Source organism: Orcinus orca, chromosome 20, assembly GCF_937001465.1.
Source record: "Orcinus orca chromosome 20, mOrcOrc1.1, whole genome shotgun sequence".
NCBI lineage: Eukaryota > Metazoa > Chordata > Mammalia > Artiodactyla > Delphinidae > Orcinus > Orcinus orca.
In genome coordinates this window covers 49,535,609-49,549,086 of record NC_064578.1, presented here as the reverse complement: position 1 = coordinate 49,549,086, position 13,478 = coordinate 49,535,609, and positions in this window count along the sequence as shown.

The window sequence follows — 13,478 nt, the reverse complement described above, 5'->3', positions numbered from 1 at the left end:
TAAAAATAAATTTTAAAAAAAATCCCATAAGCCACATGGCATGGCCAAAAAAAAAAAGAAATGCCTACTTTGTTTATCCTTAATGCTTTTTTGTGAGGTCTTCTGTACTTTTACAAAAGTTTTTCAATTTTTAAAATTTATTTTATTTTATTTATTCTTTTATTTTTGGCTGCGTCGGGTCTTATTTGTGGCATGTGGGATCTTTAGTGGCGATGCACGGGCTTCTCTCTAGTTGCAGCGCGTGGGTTCTATAGTTTGTGGCCCGCAGCCTCTCTAGTTGAGGCGCGCAGGTCCAGTAGTTGGGGCACGCGGGCTTAGTTGCCCCGCGGCGTGTGGGACCTTAGTTCCCCAACCAAGGATCAAACCCGCATCCCCAACATTGGAAGGTGGACTCCCAACCACTGGACCACCAGGGAAAGTCCCCAAGTTTTTCAATTTAATAAGCCAGATTTCCATCTTTTACTTTATGGCTTTTACTTTTCCTCCCTTGTCTGGGAAGACCTTCTTTGCCTCAAGTTATAAGCATCCCCACCCTAAGAGTGCAGGATGATGATAACCGTCATTTTACAGAGGAGGAAACTGAGGCACAGAGGAAACTAATCTCTTTTAGTTCACATTTCTTAGGCTCCAGGCACTGTGAGAAGGATTTTACGAGAGTCATATCTTTGAATCCTTGAATCTCCTTGTGCTGGGGTTCCTCCAAACCACCCTCAGACCCGATGATTTGCTAAGTAGGACTCAGAAAAGCTGATATGTAATGTATTGCAGTGGAAGGATACAGATTACATTCAACAAAGGAAAAGATACATGGGGTGAAGTCCAGGTGCAGAGGGGACAGCTTGTGCAAAGGCCCAGAGATGTGAGTGAGGAGGAATGTGCAAAAAAAAAAAAAAAAGATTTCATGGCTTAGTCCTGGAGCTAGTGGGCAGGACGAACGAGGGGCGGGTGACCAGATCATACAGGGCCTGGGGCCATGGAAAGGAAGGTATGGCTCCAGGCCTTTCTTGACTTGGGAGCTGAGGGCACTGGATGGCCTGGAGTTCAAGGAGTCCGTGTCAAAAGGAATCCCATTCCGATCACTTCGTTTCCCAATCATATTTTCTACAGAGTTCAAGAGACAGCAGGCTCACTATAGAAACCGCAGCAAACACTGAGAAACAAAAACACTGAGAAATGAAAAAAATCATCTGTAATTCCACTACCCAGAGATGATCATTGTTAACTTTTAGCTCTGTTTCATGATCCTAAAGGCGCACGCGTGTGTATAGAGAAAAAAGTGAGGCATCGTATATATATTGGTAGATACACACATACGTACAAAGTGGGAATCATTCTATAAAATGCTCTAGATCTGTATTTTAAGTGACCAATAAGGAGTCTTGGAGGAGAAGGTGTCAGACCCCCTTGGCCAGGTGAGGGTGGATTTATGAGCCCTTCTCATTTATGAGCAGCAGTTTCCGAGGGAAGGGTGTTCTCGTAAAGGGCGCGGCATGTGCAAAGACCCGGTGGCCACAGGGAATGGTCGGAATGGCTGGAGCAGGGCAGGGGTGGGGCAAGATGAGCTGGCGATGGCAGATTTGTGCAGGACCTCAGGACCCCTGAGAGCCCTGAGCAGCTGTGTGAGTTTTTCCCGTGTGTTTGCTTTGTTCGTTTTGTTTACTGAAGCGCGTGCAGGACAGCAGTGTGGGCAGGAGTGGTGAAGGATCCAGGGAGGAGCTAAGGCTCCCAGGGACTGGACACCACCCAGAGATGGTCAGAAAGCCACCAGGACCAGCACCAGGATGGGCAGATGTAAGAGCTGCAGCCCAGCCACGGAGGGGACAGGGGAGACATGCCCACCTCCACCTTCTCCTTCCCCCCCCCACCGCCTTTTTTTTTTTTAATTTATTTTATATATTTATTTTTGGCTATGCTGGATCTTTGTTGCTGTGAGCGGGCTTTCTCTCGTTGCGGCAAGCGGGGGATACTCTTCGTTGTGGTGCGCGGGTTTCTCATTGCAGTGGCTTCTCTTTTTGTGGAGCACGGGCTCTAGGTGCGTGGGCTTCAGTAGTTGTGGCTCGCGGGCTTCAGTAGTTGTGGCTCGCGGGCTCTAGAGCACAGGCTTAGTAGTTGTGGTGCACAGGCTTAGTTGCTCCACGGCGTGTGGGATCTTCCCGGACCAGGGCTCGAACCCGTGTTCCCTGCATTGGCAGGTGGATTCTTAACCACTGCGCCACCAGGGAAGTCCACCTGTCCCCTCCTCTCTTGAGGGCACTGCCCAAAGTCGTGCCCACCAGAAACAGAGGATAGGCACTCAGCTTCCTGGGAGCAGAGAAGGGCAGGCAAGAGTAGAGAGGGGGTCTGGGAGCAGAGGGAAGTATCACAGCCCCAGCGTTCCCCAGCTTTCCAGGGGAGCATGAGACCAGGACACCCAACACCAGCCAGTCACGTGCAGTTACCTCATGTGATCTTGCAGTTCGGGAGCTAAGGTCCTGGGCTTGGTGAGTCACACTCAAAGCATCGGGTTGGTTCCAAGGCTTCTCTCTCCCTTCCCAAGTGTGACTCAGATAGCAACAACCCCCGGGACGGCAGGTGGATGGGCTTCCCTGCAACGTGGAACACTGCACGTGACTGCGAGTTAGTGCACGCTTCCCACGGGGCGGGTGGGACGCATGCTCCTGGGAGAAGTTCACTTTTGGGTTCATAGAGGTTCCAATTCCTAGAAAGGAGATTGCTCTTGTTCTTTCCTGTTCTGTAACATCTGTTCATAAAATGTAATCAGCCAGTAGGAAAAGAGGCAAGTCCCACATTTCTAACCAGTTAATAGTACGATTTGCTTTTCATCAAAACCAGATGAGAGTGTGTGCCCATCAATACCAGGCTTGTTCCATCAGGGACGTCTTCGCATGAGAACATACACAAATCTAATCACCAGTCTTCACTTTATTCTGTAAAATACAGAGAAGAGAAAACTAAACACCCGGGTAACCACCAGCCCAGCTTCAGAGACAGGGCTTCCCCTGATCTTGGAAGTGTCTGTGGGACCCTTGAGGGGGGCAGCAGGCCTCAGTGCGGTGCAGTGGCCCTCCAGTGATTTCCACCTGGTTGTGACTTCCAACAACCAGGAGCTGAGCCTCTTTTCCACCCCCGTGCCTGCCTGCGTTTGGAGCCGGCCACTCTTGTGAGACACCCAGGAGATTTCCCATCACACACATGTGGGCATCTGGGACCTGGAGCGGGGGAGGGGCTCAGAGGAGGGCAGAACACAGGAGGGGCTGCCCCTGACGTCACTTCTGGAACTGTGGGAAGGGACTTTGAAAGCCCCAGCCCCCCTCTGTGTGGATGAGAAGTTCTTGTGCATACCTTAACCTGGTGACAGGGAGACTGGGCCCAGAGAGGGCAGGACCCTTGTTTGAGGTCACACAGTGGGAAGCTGGAACGCAGCTAAGTTAATGGTACAGACGCCCTGTCCAGTAACAGACAAGCCCCTCCGCGGAGGGCAGAGCTCCCGGGAAGGAAGGAGAGAGAAAAGGGTCTCTGTGACCCCCAGAGCAGAAAGGGAAGACGCCGGCGGGGCCAGGACCTACCTAGAGTTTTCTGGGGTGTATGTCCTGCAGTCTTCAGCCTCTAACTTTTCCGGGTTCATGGGGATGACCATGAACTTCCCCAGGTTGGCAGCACCTCTGCGTGAGGTGGTGGAAACGGTAGACGTCTCTGCAGCAGCTCCACTTCCGGTGCTTGGGGTCCAGCGTCACACTGCCACAGAGCCGCCACGGCTCCTTTCTCACCACCAGCTCTTCACCTGGGGCCAGACACGGCTCAGAAGGAGGGCCTGGGCGGAGGGCCTCTGCCTGCGCCCTGCTCCCATCCCTTATCCCCCTCTCATCCGTTCATTTTGGTTTTTTTCAACTTGTGGGATGTTAGTTCCCCGACCGGGGATTGAACCCGGGACCTTGGCAGTGAAAGCATGGAGTCCTAACCACCGGACCGCCAAGGAATTCCCTTTTCCCTTGTTTTTGTTTTTTTTCTTAAATACCTTTATTAAGATAGAATTCACATATCATACAATTCACCCATTTAAAGCCTACAGTTCAGTGGGTTTTAGTATAGTTGCAGGGTTGTGCAGTCAGCACCACAATCAATTTTAGAACATGTCCATCACCCTAAAAGGAAACCCCGTGTCCATTAGCACTTGCTCCCCATTCCCTCCGACCTCCCCACACCCCTCAGCCCCGGGCAGCCACCAGTCTACTTACTGTCTCTATAGATTTGCCTATTCCGGACATTGACCTCCCCATTTTCCATTTCCACCAGCAGAGTATAAGAGTTCTCATTTCCCCACATCCTTGCCAACCCGTGTTATCTGACTCTCTGATTATCCCATTCCCTAGTGAGTGGGAAGTCGTATCTCCTTGTGGTTCTGATTTGCATTTCCCTGCATCCATTCATCCTTTACCCAGCACTGATGTCCAACGTCCCGTCCGCCTCTGTCCCCAGAGCAGTCGTGACCCCTCTCCTCTGGCTGCCTCCTTCTCATCTGCCTTCTGCCTGGCCCAGGGGCGTGGGTTCTGTGCTGAGCTCTCCAGCCCTCAGTGGGCTCCTGCCCTTGTGCTCAGGGTTACCAACCGCTCGCCTTGGGCGCCCCGGTCACAACCAAAGAAGTACACTTACCTGGTTCTAGGGCTGCAACTAATGTCACTGAAGTTGCTTAGGCAAGTAGCGCCTGGTCAGGGTTTAAGCTCCGTTCTCCCCCTCAGGCAGTTAACTTCACCCCTCTGAGCCACACTTTTCCCATCTCTAAAATGGGATTGTCTGCTTCATGGGGGTGTCACCCAGAGTGAAAGTGGCTGTCAGGTAGTGGGGTTGAAATAAGGGATAATAGAAATGCTTCGCCAGCTGGGCCTGTGGTAAGATGGGACTCTTTCTTTCTTTATTTATTTTTGGCCGCGCCGCGTGGCTTGCGGGATCTTAATTCCCCAACCAGGGATCGAACCCCGACCCTCAGCAGTGAAAGCACCGAGTCCTAACCTCCAGGGACCTCCAGGGAATTGCTGGGACCGGACTCTCGACTTCGGCTCTTGTCTCGGCCGATCACTCCCCTTCTCCCTCCCAGCCCAGCAGATGCCCCATTTCTCCTCCCTCCCGGGAAGCACTCCCTACCCCCCTGCACCCGTATTCAGCGCAAGGCGCTGGCATGGGAGATCCACACAGACGACCCCGGGACCCGGGGGTGGGAAGTGGGTCAGAATTCCACACTCAGGTTGGCATTTCAGCTGATGCGGAGCATGGAGGTGGAGGTTGAGCCCCTCGCTGCTGCCCAGCCACCCCAGAGGGGTCAGACTTCCCTGTTCCCCGCACCCGTGGTCACCTTTAGAGAGATGGGGCCATCCATGCAGGAATGGGAACAGCGCGAGGAAGAGAGCTGCAGGGGAGAGGGACGTGAGGGTCGGGGAGCTGGGCCAGAGGAGGAGGGTGGTGGGGACAGGCCTGTACCTGAGAAGATAAGGAGTCCGGATCCGCCGCTGACACTGGTCCTGGGCCCTGGCCTGGAGGCCCCTGGTTGGCACCTGTTACGGAGGCCAGCAGCACCTGGGGAAGACAGCTTCTGTCTTCTGCCCTCTGTCCTGCAAAGTCAATCACCAATGAGCTCCAGATGCAAGTAACTCACTTGGTAATAAAGAATATATGTAAGCGTTACCACAATTCCTAACACAACCCTTCAAAGTCATTCATAAATTCCTAAAGGATGGGTGTATCTTTGTTATGCTAATGGCATGACTCAGACCGAGCCAGTCACCAGAAAGACCTAGACATAAGGTATAGATATAAGATGTAGAGGGTTGTGATTTTGTTTTTATTTTATTGAAGTATTGTTAATTTACAATGTTGTGTTAGTTTCAGGTGTACAGCAAAGTGATTCAGTTATATATATATATATTTTTTTCAGATTCTTTTCCATTATAGGTTATTACAAGATATTGAGTAGAGTTCCCTGTGCTATACAGTAGGTCCTTGTTGCTTACCTATTTTATATATATTAGTGTGTATGTGTGAATCCCAAACTCCTAATTTATCTCTGCCCCCTGCCCCCAGAGGGTTGTGATTTGATTTGATTTAAATAAATAAATGTATTAGTTGTGGTGTGGGGGGTTTTAGTTGCAGCATGTGGACTTCTTAGTTGCAGCATACATGCGGGATCTAGTTCCCCGACCAGGGATCGAACCCGGGCCCCCCTGTATTGGGAGTGCAGAGCCCTAGCCCCTGGACCACCAGGGAAGTCCCAGGTTGTGATTTTAAACTAGCTATATTGGGAGCTCTGGAGATTGAGTTCAGTCACTTGGCCAAGATTTCATCACTCTTGATGAAACTGAGCGCTTCCTGGGTGGCAGCCTGAGTCCTGTTCTGATTGCTGTTCTGATACAGGGAGAGAGCAAAGGAAGCTCTGTGTTCCCTCCTAGACCTCACCCTCTGTACATCTTTTATAATAAAACTGTAATTGTAAGTATAACATTTTCAAGGGGTTCTGTGAGCCATTCTAGCCAGTTATTGAATCTGAGAGAATTGTGGGAGCCCTGAATCTGCAGCCAGTGAGTCAGAAGTGAACATGGCCTGGGAAGCCCACTTGTGGCTGATGTCTGGAGTGTGGGCAGTCTCGTGGGACTGAGCCCTTACCTTGTGGGGTGTGCGCTAACTCTGGACCGCATTGCAGTACACCCAGTAGGTGTTGACCAGTTGGGGGTGAAATACAGCAATACCTAAACCAATTTCTCATTACCAAGTTACTTTTCTTTGTAAACTGTGGCAAGATATACATAACATAAAATTCATCATTTTAACCATTTTTAAGTGTACAGTTCAGTGGCATTAAGTACATTAAGTGTATTCACAGTGCTATGCCACCATCACCATCTATTTCCAGAACTCTTTCATCATTCCAGAGGGAAACTCTTTGACTCTTAAATAACCAAGTTAGCTGCAAATAGGGGCCCTTATTCCCCTCTTCAGAAAGTAATTACAGGGATAATAAATTACTGCTATTCTTTGACTCTTTGAAGGGAAGGAACAAGGGGTTTTTCCAGAGGGAAGTGAGACAGAAAAGGAAGGAAGTCTTTACAGGGTATGTTAGTAAGCAGGTTACTTCTGTGAGTACCTGGGGCTCAGTCTTGCAGGGACCCTCCAAGAGACAGTGAATAAGGTACCCCAGAGTTTGCCCCCTCACCCCTCCAGGTTTCCTATGAGTTTTGAGTTTTAAGCTTAGAAGATGGACATATCACACCAAACAGTGGCCCCACTTCTACTTGACTTGGAAGGCAACATTAGGACGCCTTGGTGATTGGAAGGAAAGGACCTTCCCAAACAGCCATGCTAGGCAGAGGGGTGTCCTCAGGGACCATGGGCTAAATCTTTGTGCATTCCATCCTTAGCTTCTTAAGAATAATTCCTGGAAATGACGCCGCTGGATCTGATCATGCATAGGTTTTGAATTTTCCTCTTTGATTTAACAAACAAGTCATCAGTGTTCATAGGAGAAAATTTAAAAATCAGAGACCACCACCAAACCCATCTCGCAGAAATAATCAGCTCCTACATTTTGGAGTATTTTCCATAAATACTATTTATTTGTTTATTATTTATATTTCAGTTTTCTCCAATATTTTATTTGGAAAATTTTTCAAACCTACAGAGCAATGGAAGGAAATACACAATCAACACCCAATCAACATCCAGTAAGGGCATTACTGGATCCATCCCTTGTTCACACTGTGTCCTGTTTATGTCCTTCAAATACCTAGGTCTCCATCTATACCCATGTTTATGTCTTCTATCATGCTGCTATAACCAAATACCATAGGCTGGGTGGCTTAGACGACAGATATATATTTTCTCACATTCTGGAGACTGGGAAGTCCAAGATCAAGGCGCTGGCAGATTCAGTTCCTGACGAGGACCCTTTTCCTGGCTTGCAGACGGCCGCCTTCTCACTGTGTCCTCACAAGGCAAAGAGAGAGAGCGAGCCCTGGTGTCTCTTCCTCTTCTTATAAGGACTCTAATCCCATCATGGAGTCCCTGTCCCCAAGACCTCATCTAAACCTAATTACCTCCCAAAGACCCCACTTTCAAGAAACACCATCACATTGGGGGTAAGGCCTTCAACATACGGATTCGGGGGCACACAAACATTTTAGTCCATAACAGTTTACATCTATATCTTTGTCTCTATATATACGCAGATTTTCTTGCTGAATCATTTGAAAGTAATTTGCAGATGCCACGGCACTTTGTCCTTAAATTTTTTTTTTTTTTTGGGCCATGCTGTGCGACTTGCGGGATCTTAGTTCCCCGACCAGGGATCGAACCTGAGCCCTCGGCAGTGAAAACGCCAAGTCCTAACCACTGGAATGCCAGGGAATTCCCCATCCTTAAAAACTGAAGCAAGTGTCTTCTAAGAATAAGGACCTTCTCCCACATAATCCACAAACCACTATACACTAAGAAAATGATTAATAATTTCATAATGTCATTTAAGAAACTGCTTCTTTTCAAATTTCTCCAACAATGTCAAAATGTCTTTTGTAGATTTTTCTTCCGCCTCCAATCCAGGATCCAATCATGATCCACAAATTATATTTTATAGTCACATCTCTTTAATCTTGAAAAAGCTCAGACAGTTCCTTAGCTCTTTTGGACTTTTATAACTTTGGGTTTTTGGAACTTCCAGCTCAGTTCCCTGTAGCAACTGACCCACACTCTGGACCATAATTGGATTCAGAGTGAACATTTTCAGCGGGAAAACAACGTGTGTGGTGCTGTGTCTTTCCCTCGGCAACTCCATCAGGACACGATGTCGGTGTGTCCCGTTTCTGATGATGGTGAGTTTGATCACTTGGTTCAGGTGATGACCACCAGGTCTGCCTCTGGAAAAGTGCCCTTTGCCCTTTTGTAATTGGTCAGTAGTTTATTTATTCATTGATTGATTCATTCATTCATTCGTTTATGTTTTTAGCAAATATTCCATGAATATCATCTCTGTGCCCAGTCCTGTGCTAGGCAGGGCTGTGCTGGGAACACAGTGGTGACCAAGACACTCTGGATCCTGCCTTCTCGGGACTCCCAGGTCACGAGGGAGACAGTCCAGCCACAGATAGTGACGACCCACAGTGCGTGGACCTGGGATGGGGGAACCCGCATAACTCATGATGGACCCAGCCTGGCGGGTCACGAAGGACTCCCAACAGGAGGAGGCATCTGAAAATTCAGGGTGGGTGTGGAGAGGAGTGAGTGTTGCAGGCAGAGGGAATAGCATATGCAAAGGCCCAGGGGTGGGAGAGAGCAGAGGGGTCCGGGCACTGAATGAACGGTTGGAAACTCCCCATCAACCATGGGGTAGATCCCATTGGGCCTTGTGGCCATTTTAAGGAGTCAGGACGTTTTCTGTGAGCTAGTAGAGGCCACTGCAGTAGGGTTATCGTCAGGAGAGGGCTGTGGCTTCGGTGCATTTTTATTTTCTGGGACCATCACTCCGTGGGGAGCGTGGATTGAGAGGACGTGGCTGAACTAGTGCCGGCTGGGGAGCTGCAGGGGGCGCTGAGGGGCAGAGACTGGGATTCGTCAGATCCGGTGACTAATCAGGTGAGGGGGCAAGGCTCCAAGATAACAGTGCTCAGGTCCCACGAGTATTGTGTCTGTGCGTGTGCACGTGTGTAATTACACTAAATGTTTATTTTTATTCTCAGTTTAAAGCACAAAACATTCTCTAAGGCTTATGAAAAGCAGCAATTCCCAGCCCCACGCTACCCACTCTGTACCCTTTCTCCTGCCACAAACTCTTTCAGTCCTTTTTCTCTGTTTCTCTGCCTTATCTCGAATTTTTTTGTCAAAGCAGCTTTAAGTGAGGTCTAAGCTTTAAGTGAGAGGTATAAGTGACACACAGTACAATGCACGTATATAAAGTGTATAATTTGATGGTTTAAATTTTTTTTAATTTTATTCAAGTGCAGTTGATTTACAATATTTAAATATCTATTTTTTCTACCTATAAAATACCTCTTTTATGTAAAGTAGTGCGTATTAATTGATGTTTTGACATACGTATGCACCCGTGAAACCACCACCACATTGAAGGTAGTAGACACATCTCATCGCTCCCCAGTCTCCTCAAGCCCCTCCCCCTGCCCCCTCCCCTCTCCCCTCCCCCAAGGAACCCCTGAGCAGCCTCGTCTGGCTGCAGATCACAAACGTCAGGTTGCACTCACAGAAAACAAACTGTGGTTACCAAAGGGGAAAGGGGGAGAGGGATACATTTGGAGTTTGGGATGAACAGATACACACTACTGTATATAAAATAGATAAACAGCAAGGTCCTACTGTATAGCACAGGGAACTGCATTCAATATCTTGTAATAAACTATAATGGAAAAGAATCTGAAAAAGATACACATGTATGACTGAATCCCTTTGCTGGACACCTGAAACTATCACAACATTGTAAATCAACTATACTTCAATTAAAAAAATTAAAACATGTCAAGTTACAGGGCCCATGGAGGAAGCAGGATCCTTCCTCCACAGCTGCTTTTCTTTGGCTTCTTGCAGTGAGGGTAGCTCAGGCAGTGGTAGGAGCCGAAACTGTGGCCGAGGGTGCCCCTTGTGTGGTGTTTTGCAGTTTTGTTTTTTTGTTTTTTAATTGGTGTAAAATTCACATAACATAGAATTAACCATTTTATAGTGAATAAGTGGCATGTGTACATTCACCACACTGTACCACCATTACCTCTATCTAATTCCAAAACATTTTCACGACCCCCAGAATAAGAGTTGGTACCCAGTAAGTGGCTACTCTCCACCCCCTTCCCCTCCAACTCCTGGCCACCAGCAATCTGATTTCTATCTCTATGGATTTGCCTGTTCCGGACATTTCTTATCAGTGGAATCATACAATCAGAACTTTTGTGTCTGGCTTCTTTCAACGTAGCATCATGTTTTCAAGGTTCATCCTTGTTGCAGCAGGTATTAGTACTCCATTTCTTTTTATGGCTGGATAATATCCATTGTACGGATAGCCCACAGTTTATCTGTACATCTGTCAATGAACACTTGGGTTGTTTCTCCTTTTGGCTATTGTGAATAGTGCTATGTGAAAATGGGTGTAACTGGCAGTCATGTCTAGGCTTAGAGCATCTGTCTGGAGGGCCGTGGAGCATCGTGGAGGAGAGTGTGAGCTCTGACACTGAAATTCCTGGACTCAAGCCCTAGATCCACCTCATACTATCTGGACGAGCTGGAGTTCACCGGATGTCTTCGTGCTTGACAACAGAACTTCCTCTGTGGGATTATTACGACATCGAAACAGTTAATACATGTAAAACACTTAGGGAGGTGCCTAGCTCAGAGGAAATACTAGCAAAGCATTGAATTTTTGTCGTCATCAGTGAACACTCTGCATTGCCAGCAACAGAAACCATCCTGGGCCAACGGAAGCAGAAAAAGAATATACTGGAAGGATATATTGGAGACCAAGGCTAGGAAAATCAGCAGGAATCTTGGAGGTCTATAGTTCAGGACACCAGTGTTGTCACCAAGAGACCCAAAATGTGTAATGGCACCTAGAACAGGGGTTTATTTCTTGCTTGTATAGCAGTTCTTGCAGGGGAGTCATGTGGAAGGACAGCCCTCTTCCTCTGCTCAGTCATTCAAGGACCCAGGCTGATGCAGTCCCACCATCTTCAGCTTGCGCCTTTCAAGGTCACCCTGGGGGTCACGTCCACTCCAGCCAGAGGTCAGTAAAGAGCATGAAGGAAGAGAGCGCAGGTTTTATGGACCAGGTCTGGAAGTGGCACTCTATTCACTTCACCTCAATTCCCCTTGCCGGGACTTAATGCCCTGGCCACACCTAACCCCAAGGGGCACTGGGAAATGTAGTCCCTGGCTGGACCAACACCTGGCAGCAAGGCATCTACCCCAGGTTGCCATGAGCACGAGACACTGGTGGACTCCTGAGGTCAGAGGACTGACAGCGCCGTGGGTACCACCCCACATCCGCCCTTCACCTGCCATCCTCCCTCCTGCATGACTCCTAGGCACTTCTGGCATCCTTGATACCTTGCTCAAGATTTCAGGTCCAGGGACTTCCCTCGTGGCACAGTGGTTAAGAAGCCGCCTGCCAATTCAGGGGACACGGGTTCGAGCCCTGGTCTGGGAAGATCCCGCAGGCCGTGGAGCAACTAAGCCCTTGCGCCACAGCTACTGAGCAGGTGCTCTAGGGCCCATGTGCCACAACTACTGAAGCCCACATGCCTAGAGCCTGTGCTCTGCAACAAGAGAAGCCACCACAATGAGAAGCCCGCGCATCTGCACAGCAGCATTTGCTAATTTCAGCGGGAGAGGCTCTACTTTTGCTTGCTTGTTTGTTTGTTTAAACAGCTTTATTGAGGTATAATCTACATGCCATAAAATTCACCTGTCTTGAGTGGACAATTTATTTTTAGTAAATTTACATAGTCGTGCAATTGTTACCACAGTCACTTTAGAACATTTCCATCACTGGAAAGATCCCTCAAGTCCATTAGCAGTTCTCTCCCCACTCTCCCCTCCCCCAGCCCCTGGCAAACACTAACCTGCTTTCTGTCTCTGTGAATTTACCTATTCTGGACATTTCATAGAAAAGAATCATACACTACGTGGCCTTCTGTGTCTGGCTTCCTTCACTGCGCATAATGTTTTCAAGATTCGTCCCTGTCGTAACATGTATCAGTACTTGATTCCTTTTTATGTATTAATAATACTCCATTGTATAAATATACCAGATTTTGTTATCCATTCACAAATTGATGGACTTTGGGGTTGTTCCCCCTTTTTGGCTGTTGTGGACGTGTGTGCAACTGGCCGTTGTTTTGAATACAGTTATTCCAGTGGGTGTGAAATGGAATCTCATTGTGGTTTTGACTGGTATTTCTCTGCTGACTTTTTTTTTTTTTTGGTCTGCGCCATGTGGCTTGTGGGGATCTTAGTTCCCCGACCAAGGATTGAACCGGGTCCCCCTGCAGTGGAAGCACTGAGTCCTAACTACTGGACTGCCAGGGAATTCCCAGCTATTGTTGAGGTTTTTTTTGTTGTTGTTTGTTTTTGCGATACGCTGGCCTCTCACTGTCGTGGCCTCTCCCGTTGCGGAGCACAGGCTCCGGACGCGCAGGCTCAGCGGCCATGGCTCACGGGCCCAGCCGCTCCGCAGCATGTGGGATCTTCCCAGACCGGGGCACAAACCCGTGTCCCCTGCATCGGCAGGCAGACTCTCAACCACTGCACCACGAGGGAAGCCCCTATTGTTGAGTTTTAAGAGCTCTTTATATGTTCTGCAACAAGTCCTTTATCAGATATATGATTTGCAAATATTTTCTCCTAGTCTGTGGCTTCTCACTTTCTTAATCTTATAAAATTCCTTTTTATTTAACAACTTTTTTTGAGGTATGACTTACATGCAATAAACTGTACTTATTTTAAGG